At 40.8% G+C, this 23830-nt stretch overlaps 1 long non-coding RNA gene across 1 annotated transcript; it reads right to left on the reverse strand.

The window, feature by feature from the left end:
• Window positions 1-389: 389 nt before the first annotated feature.
• Window positions 390-23569, reverse strand: LOC143441820 (uncharacterized). Its single transcript, XR_013109516.1, has 3 exons — window positions 23421-23569; window positions 12574-12630; window positions 390-881 (listed from the first exon to the last, which is right to left on the reverse strand). It is a non-coding gene; the product is annotated as an uncharacterized LOC143441820 (long non-coding RNA).
• Between the last annotated feature and the right edge of the window lie 261 nt (window positions 23570-23830).

A 23830-nucleotide genomic window follows, 5' to 3' on the forward strand; every position in this document is an offset into this window, starting at 1 on the left:
TCTGTTTCTATCAGTTGCTGGGTGAAGCCTCTCTGATGATAGTTATACTAGGTTCTTGTCTGCACTTATAGCAGAGTCTCACTAACAGTGTCAGTGGCGGGCTCCCTCTCATGGCATGGGTCTCAAGCTGGATCCAGCTGTGGTTGAACATTTCCTCAATTTTTGTTCCATCTTTAACCCTGTACATCTTTTAAGCAGGACAAATTGTGGTTCTAAGGTTCTGTGGCTGGGTTGGTGTCCTAATCCTTTCATTAGAAGTCTTTCCTGGTTACAGGAGATGGACAGTTCAAGCTCCACATCTCCCACTGCTAGGAATCTTTTTCTAATTTAATTTTTTTGTTTACTTATTTACTTTAGACCCCACTCACTGCCCATTTTCTTGTCACCCCCTCCCATAATCCCTCCCCCATCTTTTCTCTTCTCCTCTGAGCAGTGGGGGCTCCTCCTGGGTATCCCCTCACCCTGGCACTTCAAGTCTCTAAAAGGCTATGTGCTTCCTCTCCCACTGAGGCCAGACAAAGCAGCCCAGCTAGAAGAACACATCCCACATACAGGCAACAGCTTTTGAGATAGCCCCTGCTCCAGTTGTTCAGGACCCACATGAAGGTCAAGCTGCACATCTGCTCCATATGAGTGGGGAGACCTAGGTCCAGCTGTGTTTGGTCTTTGGTCAGTGGTTCAGATTCTGAGAGCATCAAGGGTCCAGGTTAGTTGACTTCGTTGGTCTTCTTATGGAATTCCTATCCGCTTCAGGGCCTGCAATCAATCCTCGAATTCTTCCCTAAGAGTCCCCAAGTTCCATACACTGTTTGGCTGTAGGTATCTGTATCTGTCTGGGTCAGCTACTGGGTGGGGCTTCTCAGAAGACAACATGGTCCTGTCTGCAAGCATAACAGAGTATCCTTAGTAGTGTTAGCATTGGTGCTTGCCCATGGGAAGGGTCTCAAGTTGGGCCGGATATTAGTTGGACATTCCCTCAGTCTCTGCTCCCTCCCCTGTGCCTACATTACTTGTGGTAACCTAGTCCCCAAAGGACATGTATGGTATATATTCACTTATAAATGGATATTAGCCATAAAATACAGGTACCATGCCACACTCCACAAACCCAAAGAAGCTAAACAAGAAGGAAGGCCCAAGTGATGAAGCTTGAATCTCACTTAGAAGGGGGAATAAACTAGTCATAAGAGGCAGATGGAAGGAGGGAACTAGGAGGGTGTGGGAAATGGTGAATTTAGGATCAGGTATGGGGAGGTACATGGGGGATGGCTACATGGCTATGAGAATGAATGGAAATCTACAACTGACGTGGGTGGGTAGAGACCTGGGATAAGGGAGGCATCCAAGAATCAGTAGGGGTAACCTTAGCTGTGACTCACTGCATTGGGGATATGGAACCTGAAGAGGCCACCTCCTATAGCCATATAGAAACACCAGTGAAGTGATAGAGACACCAACCTACCCACAAAACATTCAATCCAAAATGTATCCTGTCTACAAGCACTGATAGGAATCTTAGCCAGGGTCACCCTCATTGATTCCTGGGAATTTCCATTCCACTAGCTCATCCCAAAGATGTACCCCATCCCCCAATTCCAGTGGTCTCTCCCAGTACTCTGTCCCTCTGTCCTCTCCATACCTGATCCCTTCTGTTCCCACATTTTTAGATAAGTTTCACTGTCCTATGCAGACATGAGAATCAGAACTGGATTAACTTTGTAGTCAGCTAACATTTGGGCAGAGGTTTCTTTAAGCACCTTGAATTAATGAATATCCCAGGTGTGTGTGTGTGTGTGTGTGTGTGTGTGTGTGTGTGTAAAAATGTCTAAGAATCTCTATAGTACTATTAGGCAAACAGCAAGAAGACAGAATGGCCCCCTAAATTTGATTGTCTTCTGGGCAACAGTCCTTTATATTTGGGGAGAAATATTTTGTTCCCTTTACAGATATTTATTTCTAGAAGTTTCTCTTCATTTGGTTTTTTTTTTTTTTCCTTCATGGCCTCTTTGAATACTACCTCACCATGGGGCACATAGAAGCCTGAGACTTCAGAGCTGCAAAGTGCCCAGGCCGTCCCAAACGGTGAAAGAGGATGTCTGTCCTCCAGAAAGATGTTTTAAAGTGTTCTGAGAGCCCTGCAGAGGTCCTGGGAACATCTAACATCTGCTGCTTGATGTGGAAATCCCCAAAGTACACTCTTAAGTCAGCTTTTCCTCTTTTCCTGCCTCAGTCCCCCAAATAACCTCATGGCTTTGTAGGGCCACCTCCCACACAAACTACATGTTTGGCCCAGGCTCTTCTTCAAAGAAGACTCAAACTAAGGTGGTTATCAATCCTGGTGAACTGGATCCAAGTGTGGAGCTTTGAATCACCATATTGGTTGAATCTCAGTCAATGCTGGATGCATTCAGTAGGAACAGCTGTCACATCTGTGCATCCCAGCATAGACAGAGAATGAGCTAAGACACTGTGACTTCTATGACAGAAAAAAATAGCTGTCAACAGATGAACCTGGGTAGGAACAAAACATGTTACCTCTGTATGACACCGTTTCTATGATCATTAAACAGATTCTTTTTTAAACTGGAAAATTAGATTCCTTTGCACCAAGTTCAATCTGGAACCAACTTCTTCCTTCATCAAGTCCTTGAGCACCCACAGGGAGGGTTAGGGGACGATTAGGATGCCAAGGACAGCATCAAGTCACCATTACAGAGTACCAACCAAGCTGGCTACTTTGCATACATTTGCCCACAGAGCCTTTTCCACAGCTCTTTCAAGCTGAGATTCTCTTGCTAATGAATTGCCACCTGATGGTCTGAGCCTCCCTCCTTTATCAGACTCCAGAAGTCTGTGGTGTTTGTCTTAATTGAATTTAGATTTACACGAAACACATGTGCAGACCAAAAATTCCCAGATGTACTTTTTATAGAAAATCTCATTTGCAGCATCCTTCTGTTTGGAGAATCTCGTTGCTATTCCGAGCAGCCATAAGATTCGTTAGCCACTGGGAGTCACAGTCATCACCACTAGGAGCTCAGGGAAAAGGTCTCATCTCACAGTTTCTATCGAGTTGATCTTACCACCTCACATATAGGTAAGGGTTGGCTCAGCAACTAGCAAAAAGCAACAACAACAAACAAACAAACCTTTATGGCTACGGCTACACAAAAGTCTGCTCTATCTCATGACAGAGCTAATGAATGTACAATGGGCCACCTTGACTCAGAGACCAACTAAGGCTCTCAAAAAAATTAAAAAAATAATCACAAGTGGAAGATCTTTCTCAGATAAAAACACCTCTCTCTGAGCTATGATTTATAATTGGCAGTGAACAGGCTACAGTGCCAATTCATTCTCATCATTTGCTGAGAGCAGTCACCTCTGAGCTGGGTCCTATGTCACAAGCAGGCTCTAGTTTTTAATTATTTTCCTGGTGCCTAGAACTTTACTCCCATTGTATGTTACCTCAGATGTATCTTGTATGTAAGGTAAGTAATGCTCACTGCTGTCCTCATTATACAGACTAAGAATCAGCCCTACAGAGATGATGCTTTGTCTGGCCTAATGCATATATGAATATCTTCATGAGTGAGATAAGAATTATGAACATTAATGGATTTATAATGAAATTAACAAATTAAATGAAGGGTAGGTTGGGCTGTTCTAGACTTGACCTAATAATTAGTGATTTTACTTTCACCATAACAATAATTAAGTGAGTTTACCCTCTCATTATTACTACAGACCAAACCAGTATTTTCCTGAGTGTGGATCTAAACCACTCATAATTTTAGAACACTCATAATTTTAGAACACTCATAATTTTCTTGTCTGTAGAGTATTCTTCTTAATGAAGAGATCTTTGACCCAGCTATAGCTATTATGTCTGTCTGCCCCTATCTTCTACTATTTATAAGTTCTTTGAACTTGAAATAAACTTGAGTTTCAAACTTATTGTTTCCATGTTTCTTCATTACGAAAATAATATGACCCTAGAACGTTTGATGAAACCAAAAATTATAGAAATATCTCTTCATAGATACACATGATATTTCTTTTGAGAAACAGCCTTAGTGAATGCCTAGAGGCACAGTATTTCCTTGCTGTGTTTCCTCAACACATTGGTCCGTTGGGGGCATTACCACATCTATGATTCTGTTGCTCTTATCTTTTGGTCTTGAAAAGGATTTGAGTCCCCTGTAGTCTCCTCCCACCCCAGCTTTGAAATGTGAGGTCTCACTGGCTTACTCCAGATGGCCTCAGCTTCTCCATCCTTCTGCTTCAGTCCCCCAAGTAGATAGAATTACAAGTAACCTTTAAAAAGAAAAAAACCATAACTTTATGACTGCTCTCTCCCCAAGACACTTGCTGCATGATTATGTTAGAAATGAACTGTGTGCCTGACACTTAAAAAATAGTTAAGTACATTTATTTGATAACATCTAGTGCAAAATATTTTCAAAACATAGAGTTGTTTCTTCAGGATGTAAAGATGTGCAAACTTTAGAGTCAGAAGCTACTTGCCCACCCCCATGGCCTCTGACTATTAATATAATCTTAACTTTAAGGAGTTTGGTTGCGAACCATACATTTATTTCCTCACTAAGCATTTGTTTATTTTACATTCACTTACACATGACAAAGACAGTCCATTTCGCTACACTCTCTTCCAACTCCAAGATCTGCCTTCCAAAGAAACAGATCACCAGTTTCCCCATGCTTATATGACAACAAGCAAAATTACACAGTTCAAAAACATACAAGGGACCTGGGGAGATGGCTCTGTGGGTAAAGTGTTTGCCACATGCACACAAAGACTCAAGTTCAGAACTCCAGAACATGCACAAAGCTGCATACAGTAACACAAGAGCCAGTCCTGGAGCTCCTTTGGCTAGGTGGGTGGTAGAGACAGGAGAATCTAAAGACCTTGTCTTGAACAAGGTTAAAGACAAGGACCAACACCCAAGGTTGTCCTCTAACTTCCACATGTACACACTAGCATGCAGGATCCACAGAAACTAACACACACACTTCACATGGACAGTAAGATAATGTACACCAAGTACTTAGAATGCAGCTCAGTAATAATAGTTACTGCTTTTCATTTACTTCTGAACTAGTTTCAAAGAATCCTGTCTTCTGTGTGGAAGCGTTTCACCTAGTTCAAAGCTTTGTGGAGTTGCACCATATTTGCACATTATTGGAGGGAACTTGGCTTTGTACAAAAGATTAATTTATTTTCAGACCTCATTTTGTGTGGGTCAAAAACTTTTGTAGTTATTATCCGAGTTTCTGTGCTGCTGCTGTTATTCCTAGATACATGTTCTATAGATTTTCTTTGTTTCTTCTCAACTGCTTTTAAGTACTTGCTGAGCTATGTAGAAAGTGTCTCTTCTTGTGCTATTGATAACTAATTTTCTTGTGTTGTTCAATTTGCTCATACTCAGGTAGTATTAAGCAAGTTTAGGTACCAGTGTGCTGTGAATTCTCTTATTTTCAGTGGAAATCTCAACAGACTACAACTTGTAGTTTTCCTTGCTATTCACTTTCAGAAAGCAGGCTTTATCACGTTTAAATAATCTTACTATATAGCTTTTGTGCTTAAAATTTTTGAGGGTTCAGTGTTGTCAAATTCCTTTTTAATATTTATTAACATTCTTTTATATTTTTGATTAATTATTAGTGTTGATAGACTCTCATATTTAAATTAACCTTGCAAACATGGAATAAAGTCTATGAGATCATATGTTGCTGTGTGTGTTGCTGAGTTCTAAGTGATATCTTAAATAAGTCTACCCATAATCAGCGGTAAGTTTTGTCTACAAGGATTTGGTTTTGCTTTGTACTCTATCAAGTTCACTGTTAATATTGTGCTGACATCATAGCAATGATTCTCATTTTCTGTAGTCTGAGATAGTTCTATAGAGAGAAAGTAAGAGTTAAACGAGAGTTTAGCTATAAAGTATCTACCAGGTCCTAAAGCCTTTTCTGAAGTGACAGGTTTGTGATCACCATTCTTGACAACGGCAGCAGCATCCCTATGGCTTTACAGATGAGAAGCAACTAGGACTCTTGATAAGCACAGAAACCTTCAGGCTCCTACCCTGGAGACTAGGGTCCACTGGTATTGGAATTATAGCTTTAGCAAGTATATTGATTCTTCCCCTAACTCTCAGTAATTAGTCTAATCAAAATTTTCAAGTAATTTAGGCTAATTTGAGAAATCCAACTTTGCTGAAAACTGTTTTTAAATTTATTAGTATTGGCTTATATGTGGTACTATGCTGAAATTCTTCTAATCTCCTCCATTTCTGTGGCTATGTTTTCGTTTCCATTCTAAATATTATATACCTTTGCCCAAAGTCCTCTCTTCTTATCAAACTCACAAAGGGTTTGTCTATTTTATCAGCTTTTTTCAGAGAACTAGTTTGTATGTCATATTTTCAATAAACACTTTTATTTCAATTAAAATATATTTACATCATTCCCCTAATTCCATTTCCTCGCTCCAGTCCCTCCCATGTCCCTTCTCTTCAACCCCTCCTATGTCTCCTCTCACTCCCTCTCTAATTGATGGCCTCTTTTTCTTTGATGATTATTGTTCCAGATACGTGCATAATGTATAATACAACCAGCTGAGTCCGTTTAGCGTTGCTTGTGTGTATATGGTTTCAAAGCTGACCACTCAGTATTAGATATGCAGCTAGGGGGTTCATTCCTGGGAGAGGTTCATTCTCTCTCTCTCTCTCTCTCTCTCTCTTTCTTCCCTTTTCCTCTCTCTTTCCTTCTCCCTCTCCCCCCACTCAGCAGTTATTAGTTGCTTGTATTTCTTTGTCTAGTAACAGAACTCTGTAAGATTTTCCCTTTCCATATTGGCATCTTTGTTGGCATACTTATTCAAGTCTTGTTTAGGCAGCCATATTGTAGAGGAATCTTGGGTGTGGCTTCCCTGTCATTTCTAGGAGACATACTCTCACATCAGACTTACACATAGTCTGGGTCTTAAAAACTTCCTATCCCATTTAGATGTGGGACTTGGGTTGTAGATGTGTCCATTGGAGCACACACACACACACACACACACACACCAGGCTAAAAGTCAGTAAAGTGACCCAGTAGATGTTATTAGGAGTTATCATATCATATTATATCATATTGTATTGGCAAAATTTTTATTTGGTCTACACAAATTTCATTTACTTCTAAGTCACTTCTGTTTTCTTCCCCTATCCACTAGGGATAAGAAAACCATACATGCCTCAGATATTCTAGCACCAAAAGTGTGGAGAAGTGAGACTCAGATTATTACTTTGTCAGGAAGTATTTTGTCCTCCATTACCACCTCAGTACAAAGCAAAAATAGCTAGTGCTTCTGAAGATAGTTAATTTGATAAGTATATACAAAATGTGTTTAATTAAGATAACTAATTACATGCCTACCAGAGGCATTGAACATCTAATTTTCTGCTTAAAAGTTTTTGCTACCTTTAATCTGTATGGCTTTGGCTCAATAAAGAAATTGAAGAGCAAAATAACCAACCTTTGCCTTTGCCGACATCATGAAAAAGCTTTGAAGGTTTCTGACTCATGACAGAAATCTTAAGCTTCAGTTTTGCTTCTGGGAAAGTGGGCGTGATCTTTGAACACTGGCCATATTGACTCACAGTGTTTGCTCACACGTATACTAACTGTTTTATACGCCTCTGACTTTTACCACTTACCCCTCAAGGAAGAAGCACTCCAGAGCACTTGCAGGAACACTGTAGCCCCATTGGTGACCAAGACTGCCTACCCTTGGAGTATCTGTCCTTATTTATCTTTGTTCATTTTTATTCTTCGGCTCTAGAGCTACACTGTGACCTATCTTTTTATAAGGCTTGTCATTTACTCTGATCTCGGGCAGGTGCTTAATGCAAATTATTTCATATGAACCTCACAATTCTGTCATTAAGAATTATTGTTGTTTTCAATTTATTAACAATTAGCTGACACTGACAACTGTGAACTAAGGCCATGCGGTAGAGTTGTTGCTCTGGAAATAGAATACTCGTCTGATTTCAACTATGCTTTGAATCGTTATGAATGTATAGTCTCACTTCTGGCTGAGCTAAACACATGCTGTTTTCACCAGAGAGAACAGAAGTAAACATTCTCCTTTGCTTAACTACTCAGCTTTCTTGTCAAAATCTAGGAATATATTCAATAGATCATCAATTCTATTTCTAATTGCTGTTTCAAAGTCTAGCTATCAACTAGACTATTAAAATACCTCACTCACACTTTAGCCAGAAAAGTGGGTAAGATAACTGCAGATCTTCACCTCTTTCCTCTCTTTCCAAGCTAATCCCCCATTCATCTCCAGTTCCCTAACAGACCACCTGCTGTGGCCTCTCCTTCCTCTCTGCCCCCACCTCCAATGGACCACAAAACTTTCTCCTCCAACTTTCCTTTCCCCAGCTCATCCCATTGTCCCTGCCCCAACACCAGTAGACATTCCCTGGGAATCCACCAGCCAAGCCTGCCTGAGAAACAAGTAGTCCAGAAAGCAGGTAGGCAAGCTTCAGCTCTTCACTCTTTCCTTTCCTCTATATCCAATCCCCAACTCTCATCCCATCTCTGTAGTAGACAACCTGTTGTGGCCTCTCTTCACTCTTTGCCCCCATTTCTGGGATAGAATACCCTGCTTTCCTCCCTCCTGTGGACCCCCTCAGTACCCCCAACCCACCCCCATTCCTAAGTGCCAGTTTCTAATAACTAGAAACACATTTTATCTGGAACCCAGTGACAATACCTATCAGTATCCCAAAAGAAATCCCTACCAGGCAACACACAGCCACCACAACCTCCTAAGACCTTGAGAAGACAACAGAAACCAAGGGGAAAAAATGCCCATCCAACCAAGACAAGATCAGATATCGGCACCTAGAATTAAAATCTTCTCCAACCCAGATGCCTAGACACCACCATAAAAACAAATCAGTAACAGCTAAGCCAATATACCTCTGCTAGAACCCAGCAACTCTATTACAGTAGACGCTGAGAAATGCAGCATAGCTCAAACACAATAAAAGGGCCTTAAAATAGCCTTAATGAATATAACAGAGGTCCTGTTTTTAAAACCCCTTAAAGGGAATAAATCCCTTAAAGAAACCTATAAAAACACAAACAAAAAGTGAAAGGAAATGAATAAAACCATTCAGTCCTGAAAGTAGAAATAGAATCAATAAAGAAAACCTGAACTGAGGGAAATCTGTAAATGAAAAATTTAGGAACTTGAACCAGAACCTTAGAAGGAGGCCTCACCAACAGAATACAAGAGATGGAAGAGAGAGTCTAAGACAGTGATGGCACAATAGAGTAAATGGATACTTCAGTCAAAGAAAATGTTAAATCTAAAATGTTTTGTGTGGCACAAAACATCCAGGAAATCTGGGACACTATGAAAAGGCCAAATCTAAGAACAATAAGATTAGAAAATTGATAATAAATACAGGTTAAAAGCACAAAAAATATTTTCAACAAAATAATAGAAGAAAATTTTCCTAACCTAAAGAAGGAGATGCCTATCAAGCCAGAAGAAACATAGAGAACACCAAATAAACTAGACCAGAAATTCCCCTCAACACATAAAATCAGAACACTAAATGTACAGAACAAAGAAAGATATTAAAAGCTACAAGGGGAAAAGACCAAGTTACATATAAAGACAGACCTAACACCTGACATCTCAATGAAGACTCTTAAAGTCAGAAGGGCCTGTAAAGATGTTCTATAGACTTTTAAGGGACCACAGATGCCAACCCAGACTACTATACCCAGCAAAACTTTCCATCACAATAGATGGAGAAAATAAGATATTTTATAATAAAACCAAATTTAAGCAGTTGTTCTATAAATCCAGCCCTAGAGAAGGTGCTAGAAGGAAAACATCAACCTAAAGAAGTTAATCACACACCAAGGTTAATGCAAGAAATAATCCCAGATAAGCAAATCAAAACAGAAGACATACATACACCATGAGAAAAAAATAACACAAATTAACAAACACTGTTCTTGATATCTTTCTACATCAATGGTCTCAACTACCCAATAAAAAAGATACTGACTAGCAGAATGGAAGAGAAAACAGTATCCTGCTAGATAGCCCAGGGACCTAGGATAAAATCAAATACTACTTAATAAGAAAAGTAGCACTAAAACAGTTCCTAATGACATTCTGCTATACTCATAGATCAGTGTCTTGCTCAACCATCATCAGAGAAGCTTCCTCCTACTGCAGATGAGAACAAATACAGAGACTCACAGCAAGACACTAGAGACCCAGAAACACTCAGCTCTAAATGGGATGTCTCCCATCAAATCTTTCCCCTGAGGACTCAGGGCTCTCTGTAGAATAAGAGGAGGAAGAAAGAGTGTACAAGCCAGAGGGGATGAAGGATACCAAGAAAACAAGGCCCTTTAAATCAAGAGATTTTGTTTTATTGTATCTTACCTTATTATATTTTATTTTATGGACTCACAGAGACTGAGGCAGCATGCACAGGGCCTGCATGGATCTGTACCAGATGGGTCCTAGAGCTGACAGAAGTACACACATGCCTCCATCCTTAACCCAGAAGCTATTTCCAATTGATAACCACTTGCAAATGAAAATTTAGTTTTCTTCAAGGGAGTCTCACTGAGGAAACAAACTACTTTTAAGGGTGGGCTGCGTGCCTAGCAGTAGTTGCCTGTCTCACAATGCCATGTAGGGCCTTTCCTTTTTCTTAATCTTACTTTTTATTTTATATTATTCATATTTTTCCTTGTATCTTTCTACACTGCAGGTATTTTGTGACTGTTATAGCTTCCACTTTAGTGTTTTTATTGAATTCCTGAGTGTGTGAATCAGTGGGTCTCTGTCTCTGCATCTGTTTCTTGTGTCTTTTCTTGGGCTCTATTCCATTCGATGGTTTGTTTTGTCCTATTCTGGTGAGTTAGCTTTTGTTTTATCTTATCTTACCTTATTATATTTTATTATTATGTCTTAGAAGCCTATTCATTTTCTAATGAGAGACAGAAACAGGATGGATCTGGACAGGAGATGAGGTGGGAATGAACCGGGAGGAGTAGAGAGAAGGAAACCATAATGGGGTACATTATGTGAGGGGAGAAAATGCTTTTATCAATAAAAAGGAAAATAACACAAATATAACAGATTTGGGCACTGAAAACAATTATAGGCGGTCTCTCTATTTAACTGACTATGAGTGACAACTATTGTGCCATCTGAGGAAGGGAAACAGGAAGACCCAATGTGTGTTCTCTCCTTTTGAAGTTACTTTCCAAAGTTTACAAGTGACCTCTGTTCACATCCTGCTGGCTACCATTTAGTAACACAGGCATCCCTCGCTGCTTGTATTCTAACTGTTCTGTCTGTACCAGATAACAGCCAGCTATTGTGGAAGAAGGCGTGGGCTAATATTAGCACAATACGATTTTGTTGTAGTTGATTAAAATCAGCTGCCTATGAAGTGTCTATGGAGTCCTACTCCAGCCTCTCTTGTTGGACAGTCCACTAATGTACCCTTTCAACACCAACACCCAAGTTGCAAGATCACTTCAACCGTCTTTTTCCTCTCTCTCAGGACTACATTCAGGGGGTAGATTCTCTCCTTCTACCTTGTTGAGGTTGCACCTGTCTTTCTGTTTCTGCCTTGCTGCATACTTCAGGGTAGTGGGCCCTCGATGTCACAGTCCTGTCTCTTCCTCCCATCTCTCTGCAGAAGAGATGAGATCACGCTAACTCTTACAGCTTTCTTGTGGGGGTCTCGGGGACTGAACTCAGACCTTTAAACTTGTGCAGCAAGGATGTATCCCTGCTGAACCAAATCACCAGTCTCTCACCAGTTTCTTATTATTTCACGGTTGTAATTTTCTGATCTCACCTTCATGTTAATCAAGACTGAATCAATGAATTTGAGGTGTGTTTTTCCTTCCTAGAGAAATCTGGTTCTCTTAAGAGTCAAACCCACATTGTTTTATTAGGACACCTAGAAGCTTCCCCTTGACTGACTGGTGTGTTTTCTTACAGCACATGGTTAAAGAATAGGGGTGACTGTGTATTTAGACAAAGATCTTATGTGGGTTTCTCTGGCTCCTTATAACACCAAAGGCAATGACCAACACAAAATATCTACATTTTCCAAAGATATGAGCTAAACTTTCCCACTGTTCAGGACACAATATTTGTGCAAAACTTCTTTGATGCACTGGAAACATTAACAATGTTTTCTCAGCTTAAATGAAGCCATCAGAAACTTAGCCACTGCTTTCTCCTTCCAAAATTAATTTTGCCTATATAAACTTTTGCATTGGGACTAATTCAAGTATTAAAATGTTTTTTATAAGAAGTAGCCTTATAAACACATTGTACTTACACAATACAGCTACTTATTATCAGCCCTTCTTAAAGGGTAACAGGTAAAATCCAAAGTGATTGGCTTTGAATATCCTTACACATTGGCCCAAAGTCAATTATCAGGCAGGACATGAGCTAAAGCAACTTGAGAAAGAAATGGTTTATTTCACCTTACAGCTTGTAGTCCACCGTCCACAGAAGTCAGGGCAGGAACTCAAGGCAGGAACCTGGAGGTAGGAATTGGTACAGAGATGAAAGAGAGCTACTTGCTGGCTTGCTTTTTATGGCTTCCTAGGCCTGCTCTCTTATAGCACCTAATATCACTAACTCAAAACAGCACTGCCCACAGTGAGCTGGGCTTTCCCATATCAATCAATCAAGAAAATGCAACATGCGCTTACCAATGGGTTCTCAACTGAGATTGCCTTTCCCAAAGGACTCTAGCCTGTGTCAAACTGGCATAAAACTAGCCAGCACATCATGGTATTTTTATAGATATGTGTCATTACATTTTGTTCTTATTTCCCCCCCCCACCCTCTCCCATACCCACTGATTTTTTTGTAAGATAAACTGACTTGAAACTCTCATCTACGTGCCTATGAGAGCAGCAGCTATGGAGTAGAGCCAGCCAGACACAGTGCATGTGCTGTGGCAAGCCCATTGACGCCCAGAAGACTGTGTCTTCTGGTCTCACATTGTTGGACTTTGGTTTTGCTTTGGTTTGAATGCAGCTGTTTCTGAGTTCTTTCCTTCCTGGAGACATTAGCATAACATTGGGGACAGCAAGAATGGAAAGTTATTGTTTTATAGTAATGTGCTTGTGTGTAAAGTTGACAAAGGGTCAATTGTTCTGGCCAGTTTTATGTTAACTTGATACAAGCTAGAGTCAGGGATTTAGGAAGAAAGAACCTCAACTGAGGAAATACCCACACCAGACTGGCCCTTAGGAAAGCCTGTGCTGCAGTCTCTGGATTGACTATTGAAGCAAGAGGGTCCAGCTCATCATGGGCTGTAATCCTGTAATCCTGGACCAATGGTCCTGGGTGCTAAAAGAAAGCAGTCTGAGTAAGCTATAAAAAGCAAGCCAGTACGAGGCATTCCTTCATGGCCTATCAGCTCCTACCTCAGGTTCCCGCCTTGAGTTCCTACCCTGACTTCCTTGGATGATGGACTACAAGCTGTAAGATGAAATAAACTTTTTCTTCTCCAAGCTGCTTTGGTCATAGTGGTTTATCACAACAATGGAAACCCTAAGGTGTTTTTTTGGAAAAAGAAAAAAAAAAAAAAAAAAAAAAACTAAAGAATTTTCGGAAGAACTGAATTTTGAGCTGTGATTGAAGGATGGAGGAGGATATTCCAGGTAGGATTTCTCATTCTCCACATGGGAACCAGCTGGAGCAGAACCCTGTGGAAGAGTGTAAAGTCCAGGCTCTATACTGAAAAGGATCACAAGAGACCTTTGTACTAACACAGACGTTTTATGAGCAGTTAATAAATGAATCCTGATTGATTGATTGAATCACCAACTCTAATGCAATGTGTGTGTTTTCAGGGAGTTGCTCTAGTAGGAAATGAAGCTAAAGAAAAGTCAGGGCAGGCGGGGTGATATGTTAATAATCTCATGGAAGGAATGATGTTGGTCTTGACTTCCAAGAAACGGTAAGTAAAAGTAAACATCTGAACCAGCCCTTCCTGGTACTCACACTTATTTTGGTCTGTAGAGCAAAGAATGAGAGACACACAAAGAAATTCCCCCAAGATTCTGCATCAAAATAAGATTTCAGTCTGGATAACCTTCTCCACTTTTCTCAGTTCCTTGGTGCACTTAGACACTCAGCATGTTTTTCTATCCCTTAAGGTACTTTCCCACTAAGTGGATGGAAAGGCCAGGATATATATCCATGCTCTGGCAAGCTCATGGAGACCCTCCACTCTCCTGCTATTAAATCTTAGAGTTATTTCTTGAGCAACTCATCCATGGTCATAAAATACTCAGCAATGTATACTTGCATTATTTTTAGATTAAACATGACAACACCCATATGTTTGTCATCTGTACTAGTTACCCTGTATAAAGCCAGCTTTTTGAAGGAAGTTTTAATCTAATAGTCATAAATAAATGACAATAGTTGCTTCTATTTTAAAAATCCATATTAATGCTTTCTTTCTAAAAAAATAAAATTCATAACCCTTAAGAATATCAGTTTCAACACGCATACCATAGTATTCAACACAAACGTAAAATCTCACAGCATGGTCAGTTTTGTAGTACCAGATCTTTCCTTATGACACAGAGGCTGAACCTGTGTTGTTACATAAAATGGAAACCTCCCAGGAAAAATAATCCTTGGAGTAGATCCAAATTGATAATTTATCTTTAATATTTATCTATTCTTCTCTCCACTCTGTCTCAGGACAGATTGAAACACTCCATCGTGACAAATGCGTTAAGTCACTTGGAATCTGAGCATCTGCAGATACACTACAAAATAATTCTCTTTGTTCAAGGGAGGAAAGCCAGATGACGCAATAGCCAGCTTCCAGCTGCTCTTTCCTCACTGGTGACTCAGCCTCTCTTGATGCCATTTTAAGACTCCTGACCACTCACTGCGAAGTTCTAAAGATGTGCTTAAACCCACTGCATCATTTAGGAAGAGCAAACCAGAGTCACAGGAGAATGCATGTGGCCACAAAGCAGTGGAAAGATGGTTATCTTTCTCCCTGGCATCATTTCTTAAACACAAACAGACCTAAAGGAAGAGGGAAATCTGCCAGAGGCCTCGGGGGATTCCAAATGAAGGAAATTCTTCCACAGGATGAAGCTACGTATGCATCCTATAGAAAGTACATAAACAATGTCCTACACTGATGTTGGAGTGAGGTCTCTGAAGTCTTATGTGTGCCAAGTGTTTTAAGCCATTAATTGTTTTATTCTGCCAAAATGGATGAGCTATGATTTGGCTGCTTGCTTTTAGGGGATTAAAAAACAAGCAGAGGAAAGGTTCCTGAGTAAAACACAACCAAAATATTTTAGCTGATTTGAACTTCTTCTTAGCACTTAGAACTGATAGTATTATCCTGGCCAAATGTTAACCAACAAATAATCAAAATAAGAGTGTTGACTTAAAGCAGCTGTTTAATCAGCCGCAGAACGAAGGAGGGGAAATGGTCCAATTGTTTCTTGTTGTGAAGACAAAACAAATGTCTGATAAGATTTTTAACTTTCCAAATTGGTGGGAAGGAAGTCTTGTATGTTGTTTGCTATTTTCCAGCCTTTTGTTGGTCTGAATCCAGAAGAATAGATCTTTTTACTACTTTCTATTAAATTGTCCCAAAATATATATCCTGTACCATAGTAAAAGCTTTAAAGATAAATAAACAAGACCCATGACTTGGAAGTCTCGTACATGGGCCTTCATGAGCCTCATGCTTATGACCCTTATTTGGATGTGTCCATGAATTAGATTCAGGTACAGTCATGGATTTTCCCCATTCCCTCCTCTCCCAACAGGGAAGTACAATGGTTATCCCCAAAGTCAACTGCCCTTTGACCCAATGAGCCAGGTGGGTTTCTGCTTGTTTGCTTTATTTCTGTTTGGAAAACTAGATGCAGCCTGTGGTGAGGGCAATGAGAGAAACAGAAGGAGGTCTCTGATCTTGCCCCACACTTCCTTGCTTGTCACCCATGTGCCCTCCCCAGGACAACAGGGTCAGTTTATGATGGCCATTGGTGTGTTTAGATTTCTCAGATGTAGAAAGAACTTCAAAGCATGAGCTCTTTTCGTGGGGACATGGGCTTAAAACTTTGTGTTTCATAACTGTGAGCCAAAAAAAAAAAAAAAAAAAAAAAAAAAAAAAACAAAAAAAAAGAAAAGAAAAGAAAAAAAAGAAAAGAAAAAGAAAAAAGAAAAGAAAAAAAAGAAACCATTTAAGGATGCATTTAACATTCTTGGGACTCTGGGCATAACATGGCGCTCACGTAATTTGGCTGCTGGAATGGGAGACATTTTTGCTCTAAGCCAGTATTTCTCAATCTGTGGGTAGCGACCCCTTTGGCAAGCCTCTATCTCCAAAAATATTTACATTATGATTCATAACAGTAGCCAAATTATGGTTATGAAGTAGCAATGAAAACAATTTTGTTGTTGAGGGTCACCACAGCATGAGAAACTGTATTAGAGTCTCGGCGTTAGGAATGCTGAGAACCACTGCCGTGGCAGATGCTTTAAATAGGCACCTAACTGAAAATGCTGAAAAGACAAATCCCTCCTGTTGCTCCTGTTGTATATATCAAATGAGTTGATATATACAGGACATCTACCACAGTTTCTGACTCTCACTATACTTCCCCTTCCAGATGGGCTGCAGCCCCATGTAGCCCACAGGACCCTGCCAGCTGGCATCCTATGTGGTGAACAACTCTTGGTCCATCACTTGCCCAGAGTCCGCTTATGTCAACCCACTTATGTTTCTCACAGTCACACCTGCAGCCACCTCCCTCTCAAATATTGTTGGGGAGATAACTAAATGCATATGTCCAGATTGACATATTTTAAGTCCTATTGAATCCAGAGAAGCCTAGGAGCCTACCTTTCTAGAGAATAGCCAAGGTAGATCTCTGAAACCTGAGGATTTTGGAATAGCTTTTGCACAGTTCTGTCCCACTGTTAACTTGGGCCCTTGGAAAGGAATTTTGCACCCTGTCATCCGAGTCTGTCACACAAATAACTTCACTGTTTTACTTGTTAAAATTGTTCCTTCTGCCTTTATGGATGGCTGATCCAAGAGCCATGTGAGGCCTCATTTCAGTATCTTTTATACCTGTTAAGATTCTGTTTCCTGCATAAATGTCTATGTTTTATACAACCCATGTCATTCATTTCCAGTTTCATTTACTTTCGGGAGGAAATCTCTCTGCTGGTGGGTTCATTTGCCTTGTGTTGTCAGAAAATAAAAACTGCATCCCCATTTCTCACGGCTCCAACAACCACAAATCAGAAAGCTATTTTCTGGCCAGCATGTGGCAATCTGTTCAAGTCTGTGGTCTAAGCATATTTACTCTCTCTCCTCTTTTTTAGGTGAACTCCGTTTTGTTTTACATTTAAATAACATATTGTGCTGCTGTGGTCTGGTGACCCCTGAACCACCTTAGGCAGGCTATAATCAAGCTGAGTTTGATTCTTGGCATGAAGCAGTTCCCGAATGGTTACTTGAATCAGGAGAAAAACATGCCTGCTTTCAGACGCTAGTACTATATTCTGTCTAGTTGAGTCTCTTCATCAATCTAGATTCTCGGACGGATGCCATGGTATTTGGCTTGTTCATCTAGTTTTACAAATGTGAACCAGGCGGGGAATTATGATGGGCTTCCAGCGTTTTCAGCATCCAGTCTCATAGGCTATGATTTCAAGGGCAACACAGTGTCTCCATGGTTACCTGACAAAATTACTATGGCTTCTCTCAGAGCCTGCTTCTCTGCAACTGTGTGATAGGTTTACTACAGGCAGCTCAGGGAGAGGCTTCACACGGCCACGCCCTGCAGGGGGAGACGTTGAGCACCCAACCAACACGTTGCAATCAATGGTCCTGGCAGTGACTCAACAAGGCAGTGCAGAAGCCAAGCCTCATGCACATGAAATAGCACCATAGGTCATTTTGTTCCCCTAAAAGCTTTGGGGTAAAGTTCCTAAAGACATCACATTCAAGTGTATTATGTGCTTTGGCCATGTTCATGTGACGGCAGCCATACTTGCAGGGCAGATTTTAGGACTGAGCTGTTTCCATCCTTTGCTTCCCACTAGTTGCTTTGTAGGACTTCCTCACATTCCCAGAAGTTTCTTTACACCGTCCTGCCACAAAACAGCTTGCATCTCAGTCCAGCTCAACATCCGCACTGAACCTTCTTCCGCACTGCCTGACACAGAAGGCCCTGAAAGCAACATGGCAGCCGGTTTAAGGGCAGAGGCTTTGTGTGCGCTGACAGAAAACTCAGAATTCACACCGTCTCTGCCTTTTAATTGTGTGTCATCGGGCAAGTTGCATGACCTCTCTAAGACTTAGTTTCCTCTGCAGCGAAGCATGAGTAGTAAAAAGTTAGATTAAAAGGGTTTGAGAATTTAGCGCGTAGTGAGCATTTTCTATTTCACCGGTGCTCACAAATTTACCATCTGTGAGATGAACAAACTCTACCGACAGCAAACTCTTTTCTACCCTAAGGAGACTGAAATTTGTCTCAAAATGGTATCAGCTGTTCTCTTAGCTCTGCCCAGTGAAGCTACCCAAAATAAGTCGAAGCCTTCTTCCACAGAGTGGCGCTTACATGTTTAAGGAAGTAATCATGCGCCCTTTTTCGAATGTCCGAAGTGAGCGATGACTTACTCTGTTTGATTGTGTCTCGCTCCTTCTGATATTTCCCATTTCAACCCATTGTTATTTGAGGCTGAACCACCCAGCTGCTCTCCCATCCCTCTACTTGAGCATACAGGAATGCTGTAGGCTTTACACAGGAGCGCTAGGTTAGGGTTACATGAGATCTTTTGGAAAACAAAGGGCGGGTAAAGGGTATCTACGGCTCTCTATGTATCCCACAATAGTATCCCATGATGTCTTCTCTGCTCCCTTTCACTGGTCTGTTAGTGTAGAAGATTCAGTGGATGAGCTCCAAGAAGAGCCTGGCAGGGGTAGAAGCTAAATAAAGGAAGATGTTCCAACCCATGAAGGGCCATCTAGAACTCTACCTGTCACACTTACTAGACCGTGAGCTGAGTGAGAAGTCAACGTTGGTTATTCTAAATGAGGAAGACTCCGGACTTATGATGACCTCATTGATGTGGCTTTGTGGTTGCCTTGTCTATGCATATGCCAATTTGTCAGTGGCCGCTCTTACAACATGATGTCTAGAACTGAGCACACATTTCCAAATGTGCCCTGATGCTACTAGAACAAAATTAGATAGTGTGGCTTGAATACGATTGGAGTGGGTCCCCCGAAGGTCTGTGTGTTAGGGGATTCTTAGAAGGCATTCCTAGGGGTAGGGCTGCAGTAACTGGGTCATGGGGTGGGGTAGAGGGACATTGACTTCAGAAAAGATTACAGAATTCTGGTAGGATTCCAGTAGTTCCTGTGAGTTGTTACAAGAGCAGCCTGACCCCTAAGTCACACCCTGGCTTCCTGCGATAGGATCTCTGTTTTCCATGTGCTTCTGCCACTGTGTGATATAGGGGCTTTCACCACAAGTCAATAGAGAAGGCCCCCCAATCTTGGTATTTGACCCTCAAAAACTGAGAACTAAATAAACCTGTTTTTTAAAGTATTCTATTTCAGATGTTCTGTTATAGTAGAAAATAGGCTAAAATACTGCAAATGCTTTCTTCTTCTGTCTTTTCTTCTCCCCACTACCATTTTTTAGAAGTGCTTCCTAAGACGCCTTATGCTTAGACATGTGACACAGACTCCCCAGCTGCTCTCTGTATAATCCACTCCTTTGTACTTCAGGTCAAAACTACATATTTTGTTCTTATTGTCAAAAGTTTTCATTGATGAGTTAACATACCTTCGGGAAACTGCAAAGTCCAATTCATAACTCAACAGATTTTTCACACACTAAATCCACATTTATAACCAACCAAAAGAAGAGTGTGACCCAGAGCCCTGAAAACTTTGTTACCCCCACCCCCCAATTAGCCAATAGTTTGCCCAAGGATAAAAATTACCCTGGTGTGTTACTTAATCTTGATTTTCAACCTGACAGGATTTAGAATCACGGTGAAAATACATACCTCTGCATGTGTCTCGTCTATGAGTGTATTTCTAGAGACACCATCCCATGTCACGGGGTCCTGAATGGGAGGCAAAGATGACAGCATGCTGAGCACCGGAATTCGGCTCTCCCTCTGCTGCCTGAGCGCTTCCTCTCATCCCAGCTCTCGTGCTTTTCCCACCGTGATAAACCGTACCCTCAAACTGTGAGCCAAACTAAACCTTCCTTCTTTAAGTTGCTTTAGCCCCAGCTGTGAGAAAAGTAACTGACATGTCTGCCTTCTAGCAGCACAACCTAATTCCTGTGATTTTATATCAACAGAATCACAGTATGTGCTCTTTTTTGCCCAGCTATAACTCTGGGATTCACTCACATTGTTGTGATAGCTACTTCAAGGCCATTGTCATTCCTAAGCCATGCGTCAGACTCCCACTGCTGCCTGAGTCTCTTAAATAAACAAAAGAATTTATTAATTTTAACATAGTCCAACTAATTTTTTTCATGTTATGACCCTTCCAACCAATCTTTGTCTACTCCAAATCAAGAGATTCTCCTACCATGTTTTCTCTTAAAGTCTTTGTCTTAGGTTTTAATCTTTGACAGTTTCGTATGCATGTACATTGATCATATACTCCCCTGGCATCCTCTCCCACTCTCCCCCACGCACTTGGCAACACAGCCCACTTGCATTCCCGTGCCTTTTCTGTTTCCTTTTTTCTCTCTGAGCCTAATTAGTGCTGCCTGCTGGAATATTGTTTTATTGGGGGAATCTTAGGCACTGACTTCGTTAGTGGAACAGCCATGCCATGACCAGAAGTCAGCACTTCACAGCGGCCCTCCCATCTTCCAGCTCTTACACTCTTTCTGGTCGTTCTTCCACCATGTTTCCTGAGTTTTGGAGTGTGGTATGATGTAGTTGCCCCACTTAGGGCTGAGCATGTAGCTGTCACTTATTCTCAGTGCTTTGACCAGTTATATGTCTCTGCATTAACTTCTACAGTGGGAAGCTTCTCTGGCCACAGTTGAGAGTAACACTAACCCTTGGACATAAACATAAATACATACAAGACAGTTCAACAACACGTCCATTAAACAAAACAGTGGTGGGAAGCTCCCCATGAGAGCCTATCATTTCCCAGGCCATGAGGTTTCTTTATTTGTTTTTGTTTTTGGTCAGGGTCTCTCTGTGAAGCCCTGGCTATCCTGGAACTAACTTATTATGTAGACCAAGCTGGCCTTTAGTTCACAGAGCTCCCCCTGCCTTTGTCTCCCAAGTGCTGGGATCAAAGGCATGTGCCACATCCAGCCTGCTATGAGCTTTTGACCATTGTACTATACCAGATATGAATTCTGTCTGGTGGGGCAGCCCTTAGATTCAATCACAATCTTCCTGTTTTACTTTTCAAGTTGAGATTGGTAACTCATCTAGGGTTAGATTTGGGAGCATGAGCCAAGAGCCAAGAGATGCTTTGTCATTTGTTTTTGTTTTTCTGTTTGGATATCCTGTAGACTATCCACCATTTATTGAGAAGTCTTTTCTTTCTACATTGGATTGAGTGGCTTTCTATATTGAATTGAGTGGTTGCTTTATCATTAAGAAGGTGAAAAGCACCTGTGGCTTCTGTTCCTTTGGTTAATTTGACTCTCCTTTATAATTTCCGATTGTTGGTGTTTCCACAAGTATTATAGAATTATGTTGGCACTTTCCATAAAATAATCCCAGGTGTCTTGACAAGAATCCTGTTGAACCCCTATGTAAATTTTTATATCACTGACATCTTTATAATTCTGAATCTCTTTCAAACCATTATCCTGCTCCTTTCTTCTACTTGCTTAGGTGTGGTTTAATTTTCCCAATAATACTTTATACTGTTTAGAACGAAGGCATCCATGCATTTTATTACATTTATTCCTAGATATGTAATGGCTTTTATGTTATTACAAAGAACCTCTTATTAATTCTCTATTTGTTGCTAGTATGTAAATATGACTAATTTTGCACATATGCCAATTATCTAGAGAGCCTGACAACTTCACATAGCAATATAGTTTGTAGATTCTTCTGGACTTTCTCCATATGTAATCTTGTTATCTATGAATAATGTCACTTTGTTCCCTCCCTTCCAACCATCACGCCTTATCTACTGCACTTCATGGTTCCTTTTTAAGTAAAAAATTCCAAGTGACTGAGGTAATTTGAAATCATGATTTTATAACTCAGAACATTATCTTTTCTTCAACAATTTATCAAATTTGTAGATGTTAAATATGCATCCCATGCATCCCAGTGTCTCGGAGACGTTTTTAAACATGACTAAAACCAAAGCCATTGAGAATGCCCTAGAGACTTGGTTCCAAGCTGACACTCACCATTAATTTGCAACACCCCCTCCAATATAAGACTGTAAATCTTCACTCGAAAAACGTACATAAATTTCAGCTGGCATTCATTCTCTATTAGAACACCATGATATTTCTAAGTATTCTCACATTCCCTAGAGGTCATGGTCCAACAAGTATCTTACTCTTTAAACAATGTGAAAAACATTTACTGCTTTCTCTGAATGAAGTCTCTCCTGGCATCTTTGTGAAGATTATTTCTCCAGAACTAAGCAATCATAATATATCATTTAACGGTCCCTCTGGAATTGAGCTAGGAGCCTATTTTTTATGGATATAAGTTTTCTTTAAACTGTCTTTTGGAACTTCGATGTCAACCACTTCTTCATCTCTAGTTTTCTTTTGTGTTGTTTTCATACAGTGAAGCATCTGACTTCAGCTCTTTTAACCGTTCTGTAGCTGAGCAGGGCGTATCTCACCACATCCTAACTTAGTATGTCAGGGTCATGGGAGGACCCAGAATCCACTCCTTACTCCTGAAGAAAAGCATGAATGGATTTTAACAGGACTACCAGTGCAGTGTGAGCAGAATTATGGAAACACACAGAGATGGTAAAAGCACCTGAAGAGAGTAAAAAACTGAACCCATCCTGAATCAGGCAGGGCATCAGCTGACACAGATGGCTGTGTAACTGAAGGAAGAGACCAATAATAAAGCTGTGGACAATGTTTACAGTACATAAAAACTGACAATGCAGTATTTCAATATGAATAAGAGTCAAGAAAAGGACTATTCAGAGGGCCTGACTGAAGCAGAGGAAGCCACTACTAGAATCCAGAGACTGTCAGGTGGAACAGCCAACCCAACACAGTCAGAGGGTCAGGTATTAGAGAGATGGGGAGACAGGAATAATTACCTCAAACTCACTCTCTTCATTAACACCTAAAATCCTGCTGATTCCTCTCATCAGCTGAACACACTCCACTCGGAAAACGAAGACAAAACGACAGAGGTGGAGGGAGTAAGGGGGAGAGAGGGAGAGGGAGGGAGGAGGAAGAGGAGGAGAAGGAAGGGGAGGAGGAAGAGGAGGAGGAGGAGAAAGAGGAGGAGAAGGAGGAGGAGAATGAGGAGGAAGAGTGTTGAAATCTGATCTGGTAATAATTGGAGCAGATTCTTGTCTTCCATCATGGGATGTGGCTATATAAACCCTCCAGCTCATCAGCCACTCCTTCCCCCCACCCCCACCCCCGGCTCCGCTGTTTCTATTTATTTCTTTCTCACTGCAGTCATTTATAAGAGTCTGTATTTCATTTCAAGAAAAGCCCA

This window comes from Arvicanthis niloticus, chromosome 3 (genome assembly GCF_011762505.2).
Source record: "Arvicanthis niloticus isolate mArvNil1 chromosome 3, mArvNil1.pat.X, whole genome shotgun sequence".
In the NCBI taxonomy this organism is placed as follows: domain Eukaryota; kingdom Metazoa; phylum Chordata; class Mammalia; order Rodentia; family Muridae; genus Arvicanthis; species Arvicanthis niloticus.